A 9,809-nucleotide genomic window follows, 5' to 3' on the forward strand; every position below is an offset into this window, starting at 1 on the left:
AAAGTCAAATGAAAGGAATGTTTAAGTATTTTTAACAAAATTTTAAGTATGTTTTTTTAAGTAAGGTCAATAGAAATAATGGATTTTGGAACTTCTTTTTTATTTCATATGACTAAAGAGATGTCAAAGTTAGGAAAGTGACTTAAGTTAGGAAATGACTTAAGAGGTTTTATGAATACCGCCCCTGATCTAGAAATGAATGGTATTGATGAGCAATATCTTCCTTTTCCCCTCAAATTCTATGTTAACTATATGCTTTTAAAACAATTGTTCTTACCCAATTTCTTATAAATCCTTATGCCAAGCTGCGTTTCCAGACGAGATACAAGGCTGTTCTTCCCCAGCGCCTTCAATAACTGCAATCGGCATACCTTGAAACTTCCTTTCTTTCACAGCCAGTGTGTGTATACCACGTGATAAATTACGTCATAAATGCTACGTCGGAAGGCAACATTTTGCTTAAAATGACGGCTTAAAACAAAGATGAAAAGGTTTTCTACCATACTAACGGTCTATTTGTGTTATTTATAGTTCGTTTTACTTCTTTATTATGAAAGCTCAAAAATAACACATTAACATCATGTATATACTTGCCAAGGAGAGACTGAGGGTCGTTGGTTACATCTGGTTACATCATGTATATACTAACCAAGGAGAGACTGAGGGCTGTTGGTTACATTTGTTTACATCATGTATTTATATACTTACCAAGGAGAGACTGAGGGTCTTTGATTACATCTGGTTACATCATGTATGTACTCACCAAGGAGAGACTGTGGCTAATTGTTTTGATCTGGTAACATCATGTATATATTTACCAAGGAGAGGCTGAGGGTCGTTGGTTACATCTGGTTACATCATGTATATACTAACCAAGGAGAGACTGAGGGCTGTTGGTTACATTTGTTTACATCATGTATATATATATACTTACCAAGGAGAGACTGAGGGTCTTTGATTACATCTGGTTACATCATGTATGTACTCACCAAGGAGAGACTGTGACTAATTGTTTTGATCTGGTAACATCATGTATATATTTACCAAGGAGAGGCTGAGGGTCGTTTGTTACATCTGGTTACAGCATGTATGTACTTACCATGTAGAGGCTGAGGGTCATTGATTAGATCTGGTAACATCGTGTATATATTGACCAAGGAGAGACATCTGGTTGAATGCCATAAAGACCGTTTTTATTTCAATGTTTGCCACTAAAATATAGAATAGGTTGTACCTGATTCCAGGCCATCGGTAGAAACTATTCACAGTCTTCGAGTCCTTCATAGTAGATCCCAGTCGTGTAATTGTGTTTTTTTCTTCAATGTTTATCTCACTAATTGACACCAACTGCCTCAACTGTAAAACAAAACTCCTGTGCTTAATTAAAACAAGTAAAGAAGTAAAAGAAAACTCACCTGTACCTAATGGAAAAAGGTAATGAGGTAAAAGAAAATTCTCCTGTACATATTGAAAACATGTCAAGAGATATAAGAAAACTCACTTGTACCTAGTGAAAACATATAATTTAAAAGAGGTATAAGAAAACTCAACTGTACCTAGTGAAAACATGTAAAGAGGTATAAGAAAACTCACTTGTACCTAGTGAAAAATGTAAAGAGGTAAAATAAAACTCACCTGTACATATATAGTGAACACATGTTAAGAGGTAAAAGAAAACTCACCTGTGCCTAGTGAAAACATGTTAAGATGTAAAAGAAAACTCAACTGTGCCTAGTGAAAACATGTTAAGAGGTAAAAGAAAAGTCACCTGTGCCTAGTGAAAACATGTTAAGAGGTAAAAGAAAACTCACCTGTGCCTAGTGAAAACATGTTAAGAGGTAAAAGAAAACTCAACTGTGCCTAGTGAAAACATGTAATTTAAAAGAGGTATAAGAAACTCAACTGTGCCTAGTGAAAACATGTTATTTAAAAGAGGTATAAGAAAACTCAACTGTGCCTAGTGAAAACATGTAATTTAAAAGAGGTATAAGAAAACTCAACTGTGCCTAGTGAAAACATGTTAAGAGGTAAAAGAAAAGTCACCTGTGCCTAGTGAAAACATGTTAAGAGGTAAAAGAAAACTCACCTGTGCCTAGTGAAAACATGTTAAGAGGTAAAAGAAAACTCAACTGTGCCTAGTGAAAACATGTAATTTAAAAGAGGTATAAGAAAACTCAACTGTGCCTAATGAAAACATGTAATTTAAAAGAGGTATAAGAAAACTCAACTGTGCCTAGTGAAAACATGTAATTTAAAAGAGATATAAGAAAACTCAACTGTGCCTAGTGAAAACATGTAAAGAGGTATAAGAAAACTCAACTGTGCCTAGTGAAAACATGTAAAGAGGTATAAGAAAACTCAACTGTACCTAGTGAAAACATGTAAAGAGGTATAAGAAAACTCACCTGTACCTAGTGAAAACATGTAAAGAGGTATAAGAAAACTCAACTGTACCTAGTGAAAACATGTAAAGATGTATAAGAAAACTCAACTGTACCTAGTGAAAACATGTAAAGAGGTATAAGAAAACTCAACTGTACCTAGTGAAAACATGTAAAGAGGTATAAGAAAACTCACCTGTACCTAGTGAAAACATGTAATTTAAAAGAGGTATAAGAAAACTCAACTGTGCCTAGTGAAAACATGTAATTTAAAAGAGGTATAAGAAAACTCAACTGTACCTAGTGAAAACATGTAAAGAGGTAAAAGTAAACTCAACTGTACCTAGTGAAAAGATGTAAAGAGGTAAAAGAAAACTCAACTGTACCTAGTGAAAACATGTTAAGAGGTATAAGAAAACTCACCTGTACGTTATTAAAACAAGTAAAGAGGTAAAAGAAATCTCAAATACACATAATAAAACCATTTAGTAAAAAAGTAAATGATTACTCACCCGAACGTATTGAAAACCATTGGAGACATACATGAATACGTACCTGCTCCTAAAGAAGCCAGTATACAGGATACAGAAATAGGCACCTGCACCTAAAGAAATCAGTATACAGATACAGAAACAGGCACCTGCACCTAAAGAAGCCAGTATACAGGATACAGGATCAGGCACATGCACATAAAGAAGCCAGTATAAAGGATACAGAAACAGGCACCTGCACCTAAAGAAGCCAGTATACAGATACAGAAACAGGCACCTGCACCTAAAGAAACCAGTATACAGGATACAGAAAAAGGCACCTGCACCTTAAGAAACCATTATACAGATACAGAAACAGGCACCTGCACCTAAAGAAACCAGTATACAGGATACAGAAACAGGCACCTGCACCTAAAGAAACCAGTATACAGGATACAGAAACAGGCACCTGCACCTAAAGAAACCAGTATACAGGATACAGAAACAGACACCTGCACCTAAAGAAACCAGTATACATGATACAGAAACAGGCACCTGCACCTAAAGAAACCGGTATACAGGATACAGAAACAGGCACCTGCACCTAAAGAAACCAGTATACAGGATACAGAAACAGGCACCTGCACCTAAAGAAACCAGTATACAGGATACAAAAACAGGCACCTGCACCTAAAGAAACCAGTATACAGGATACAGAAACAGGCACCTGCACCTAAAGAAACCAGTATACAGAATACAGAAACAGGCACCTGCACCTAAAGAAACCAGTATACAGATACAGAAACAGGCACCTGCACCTAAAGAAACCAGTATACAGGATACAGAAACAGGCACCTGCACCTGAAGAAGCCAGTATACAGGATACAAAAACAGGCACCTGCACCTAAAGAAACCAGTATACAGATACAGAAACAGACACCTGCACCTGAAGAAGCCAGTATACAGGATACAAAAACAGGCATCTGAACCTAAAGAAACCAGTATACAGATACAGAAACAGACACCTGCACCTAAAGAAACCAGTATACAGATACAGAAACAGGCACCTATACCTAAATAAACCAGTATACAGATACGGAAACAGGTACCTGCACCTAAAGAAACCAGTATACAGATACAGAAACAGGCACCCCCACCAAAACCAACCAAAATATGGGTCAAGGAACACACACCTGCACCTTATGCAAAAGAATGAAATTAGTAATTGAAAACTCACCTACACATAATGTAAAGAAGTACAGAGGTAGAAGAAATATTGAAATCAACTTCACAGTTAAAAATACTCACCTTTACCTTAATTAAACAAGTTACTTGGTTAATTTAAACTCACCTCCACTTAATGAAACCAGTACACAGGTAAAAGTACACTCGCATTCATCTTATGAAAACAATAACACAGGTAAATGAAATATTGACTGTAAAGAATGAAAATAAGTGAACTAATAAATGAATACTCTCAGTGACCAGTACACAAGTAAAGGAACATGAACGTGCACCTGATGAAATCAAGTAAAAAGTTATATAAAAACTCGCAAACTCATGAACCAGGTAAAGGAACACCTACTTTACCTAATGAAAACGATGAAGTTGTAAGCGAAAGCTCTTTGGCACCTAATGAAAACAAGTGAACAGAAACATGAATGTTCACATGCACCATATGGAACCAGTACATAGGTGAATGGAAACTCGGCTGCACCTTATCAAAACGTAATAAAAACAACGAAATAGGTAAAAAATCCACTCACTTGAAATCAGTAAATGGGTCACGAAACATTTAGTTTGACCTAATAAAAACAAGTAGAGGTAAATGCACCTCTTGCATGCACTAAAAAGGTACACAGCTAAGGACAACCTCAAATGCACCCTCTGAAAACACAACAAAGGATTAATGAATACTCACCTCACCTGTAGTAAACAAGTACACAGGTAAAGGACCACCTGCTCACAATAATAACAAATACATCAGGTAAAGGACCACCTGCTTAAGATAAAACAAGTACACCAGGTACAAAACCACCTGCACATGATAAAAACAAGTACACCAGGTAAAGGACCACCTGCACATGATTAAAACAAGTACACAGGTAAAGGACCACCTGCACATAATAAAACAAGTACATCAGGTATAGAACCACCTGCATAGAATAAAACAAGTAAATAGGTAAAGGACCACCTGCACATAATAAAAACAACTTTACCAGCTAAATGACCACCTGCACATAAAAAGAACAAGTACACAAGGTAAATGACCACCTGAACACGATTAAAACAAGTACACCAGCTAAATGACCACCTGCACATAATAAAACAAGTACACCAAGTAAATGACCACCTGCACATAATAAAACAAGTACACCAAGTAAATGACCACCTGCACATAATTAAACAAGTACACCAAGTAAATGACCACCTGCACATAATAAAACAAGTACACCAAGTAAATGACCACCTGCACATAATAAAACAAGTACACCAAGTAAACGACCACCTGCACATAATAAAACAAGTACACCTGGTTAAAGAAACCACTAATAATAAATCAAAACAAAAACACAGTTATGCACCTAGTGAAATAAAGTGAAAGTGAAAATGAAAGGAGCACCAATTTCAAACAAGTCAAAGGTAAATGAAAACTCGACCCGCACCTTATGTCCACAAATTATCTATAAACTCACCTGCACCTGTTGTGTAGCTGTTTCTTCGACGTTTGGGTCACCAATTGCAGCGGTAGTAGACAATTTGACCATAATTTGAACTTCGTGAAATATGAAAAGAATAAATATAAGACAAATATGACCCCCCCCCCCCCTTAATTCTTAGATTGAAGTGAGTTGCCACCCATGCGGCATTGAAAACCCCCAAACAAGTGTTTGCTCCCTGTTTAATAACCAGACTGGCAACTGGCTTAGGTCAGGTTACCCACTTGTTTTAAAAAAAATGTTGTAAAATAACGCAACTAAAAAATCCGTGGGTGGGAAAGGACATTTTCAATGTTTGTTAGCAGAAAGTACATGCACAAACTACTACTAGAACTACTACTAAAACTACTACTGATTCTGCGTCTGCTGCTGCTGCTGATTCTGATGACAATAAAAATGCTTCTACTACTACCTCTACTCATAATAATAATAAAAGTAATAAATAAAACAAATAGTGAGTGTAACTTTTTGAAAATGCCCATTCCTCTTGAAATGGCCGAAATGCGTTGCGTGTATGCGATATTCAAACGGGAATCTTTTCAGTATTTTAGCTGGCTGACATCTAATAATACACTGTTTTGAATTGTCAGCAAATTCAAGCATGCACATGAACAGTGTGTACTGAACTTTAGAATGCTTAAAATATTTTTTTGTTCTTCAAATGATTGAACATATAAGACAATTAAATTATCCGTGTAAAGTTAAAAGCGACTGTAGTGCATTGATATTATTGTTCTAACAAAAAAGCACAACACGGATTTAAAATAGTCTGAAAAACTATACACTAAAGTATACACGGGTTCGCATTGCAAGCCAGCTGGGCAGCATGGCGAACGGACACGCCAGCCGGGCAGCATGGCGAACGGACACGCCAGCCGGGCAGCATGGCGAACGGACACGCCAACCGGGCAGCATGGCGAACGGACACGCCAGCTGGGCGGCATGGCGAACGGATACGCCAGCCGGGCAGCATGGCGAACGGACACGGGCTCGCAATTGCACGCCAGCCGAGCAGCATGGCGAACGGACACGCCATCCGGGCAGCTTGACGAACGGACATGCCAGCCGGGCAGCATGGCGACCGGACACGGGCTCGCAATTGCACGCCAGCCGGGCAGCATGGCGAACAGACTCGCCAGCGGAGCAGCATGGCGAACGAACACGCCAGCCGGGCAGCATGGCGAACGGACACGCACTCGCAATTGCACGCCAGCCGGGAAGCATGGCGAACGGACACGCCAGCCGGGCAGCATGGCGAACGGATACGCCAGCCGAGCAGCATGGCGAACGCACACGGGCTCGCAATTGCACGCCAGCCGGGCAGCATGGCGAACAGACACGCCAGCCGGACAGCATGGCGAACGGACACGGGCTCGCAATTGCACGCCAGCCGGGCAGCATGGCGAACGGACACGGGCTCGCAATTGCACGCCAGCAGGGCAGCATGGCGAACGGACACAACAGCCGGGCAGCTTGGCGAACGGACACGCCAGTCGGGCGGCATGGCGAACGGACACGCCAGCCGGGCGGCATGGTAAACGGACACGCCAGCTGGGCAGCTTGGCGAACGGACACACCAGCCGGGCGGCATGGCGAACGGACACGGGCTCGCAATTGCACGCCAGCAGGGCAGCATGGCGAACAGACACGCCAGCCGGGCAGCATGGCGAACGGACACGCCAGCCGCGCAGCATGGCGAACGGACACGGGATCGCAATTGCACGCCAGCCGGGCAGCATGGCGAACGGACACGCCAGCGGGGCAGCCTGGCGAATGGACACGCCAGCCGGGCAGCTTGGCGAACGGACACACCAGCCGGGCAGCATGGCGAACGGACACGGGCTCGCAATTCCACGCCAGCCGGGCGGCATGGCGAACGGACACGCCAGCCGGGCAGCATGGCGAACGGACACGCCAGCCGGTTAGCATGGCGAACGGATACGCCAGACGGGCTGCATGGCGAACGGACACGGGCTCGCAATAGCACGCCAGCCAGGCAGCATGGCGAACAGACACGCCAGCCGGGCAGCATGGCGAACGGACACGGGCTCGCAATTAAACGCCAGCCGGGCAGCATGGCGAACGGACACGCCAGCCAGGCAGCTTGGCGAACGGACACGCCAGCCGGGCGGCATGGCGAACGGACACGCCGGCCGGGCAGCAAGGGGAACGGACATGGGCTCGCAATTGCACGCCAGCCGGGCAGCATGGCGAACGGACACGCCAGCCGGGCAGCTTGGCGAACGGACACGCCAGCCGGGCAGCATGGCGAACCGGTACGCCAGCCGGGCAGCATGGCGAACAGACACGCCAGCCGGGCAGCATGGCGAACGGACACGGGCTCGCAATTGCACGCCAGCCGGGCAGCATGGCGAACAGACATACCAGCCGGGCAGCATGGCGAACGGACACGCCAGCCGCGCAGCATGGCGAACGGACACGGGATCGCAATTGCATGCCAGCCGGGCAGCATGGCGAACGGACACGCCAGCGGGGCAGCATGGCGACCGGACACGGGCTCGCAATTGCACGCCAGCCGGGCGGCATGGCGAACGGACACGCCAGCCGGGCAGCTTGGCGAACGGACACGCCAGCCGGTTAGCATAGCGAACGGATACGCCAGCCGGGCTGCATGGCGAACGGACACGGGCTCGCAATAGCACGCCAGCCGGGCAGCATGGCGAACAGACACGCCAGCCGGGCAGCATGGCGAACGGACACGGGCTCGCAATTAAACGCCAGCCGGGCAGCATGGCGAACGGACACGCCAGCCAGGCAGCTTGGCGAACGGACACGCCAGCCGGGCGGCATGGCGAACGGACACGCCAGGTGGGCGGCATGGCGAACAGACACGCCAGCCAGGCAGCTTGGCGAACGGACACGCCAGCCGGGCAGCAAGGCTAACGGACATGGGCTCGCAATTGCACGCCAGCCGGGCAGCATGGCGAACGGACACGCCAGCCGGGCAGCTTGGCGAACGGACACGCCAGCCTGCCGCATGGCGAACCGGTACGCCAGCCGGGCAGCATAGCGAACGGACACGGGCTCGCAATTGCACGCCAGCCGGGCAGCATGGCGAACAGACACGCCAGCCGGGCAGTATGGCGAACGGACACGGGCTCGCAATTGCACGCCAGCCTGGCAGCATGGCGAACGGACACGGGCTCGCAATTGCACGCCAGCCGGGCAGCATGGCGAACGGACACGCCAGCGGAGCAGCATGGCGAACGGACACGGGCTCGCAATTAAACGCCAGCCGGGCAGCATGGCGAACGGACATGCCAGCCGGGCAGCTTGGCGAACGGTTACGCCAGCCGGGCGGCCTGGCGAACGGACACGCCAGCCGGGCGGCATGGCGAACGGACACGCCAGCTGGGCAGCATGGCGAACGGACACGCCAGCCGGGCAGCATGGCGAACGAACACGGGCTCGCAATTACAGGCCAGCCGGGCAGCATGGCGAACAGACACGCCAGCCGGGCAGCATGGCGAACGGACACGCCAGCCGGGCAGCATGGCGAACGCACACGGGATTGCAATTGCACGCCCGCCGGGCAGCATGGCGAACGGACACGCCAGCGGGGCAGCCTGGCGAATGGACACGCCAGCCGGGCAGATTGGCGAACGGACACGCCAGCCGGGCAGCATGGCGAACGGACACGGGCTCGCAAGAGCACGCCAGCGGAGCAGCATGGCGAACGGACACGCCAGCCGGGCAGCATGGCGAACGGACACGGGCTCGCAAGAGCACGCCAGCCGGAGAGCATGGCGAACAGACACGCCAGCGGGGCAGCATGGCGAACGGACACGCCAGCGGGGCAGCATGGCGAACGGACACGCCAGCGGGGCAGCATGGCGAACGGATACGCCAGCCGGGCAGCTTGGCGAACGGACACGGGCTCGCAATTGCACGCCAGCCGGGCAGCATGGCGAACAGAGACGGGTACCTTATTAGACACTGGCTATGACGATTAATAAGAGACTTGACATCCACACAATGAATGTCAAAGATATTATACTACCTCACCTTTTTTGCAGCCAAGGTCATCCGTTGAAGGTCCACAAAATAAAATATCACAATCACCATAACACCTCTCTCATCTACATTGTGTTGCCGGTTTATTAAGTTAATAAGCTGGGCCTATCAGTAGGGAAGCTTATTAACCTCTCAATAGCTATCATTGTTGTATATTATTCAATACAATGATTAGTAAATATGCCAATAGGCCTTTTAACTGA

The sequence above is a fragment of the Mya arenaria genome, chromosome 2 (assembly GCF_026914265.1).
Source record: "Mya arenaria isolate MELC-2E11 chromosome 2, ASM2691426v1".
Taxonomy (NCBI): Eukaryota; Metazoa; Mollusca; class Bivalvia; order Myida; family Myidae; genus Mya; species Mya arenaria.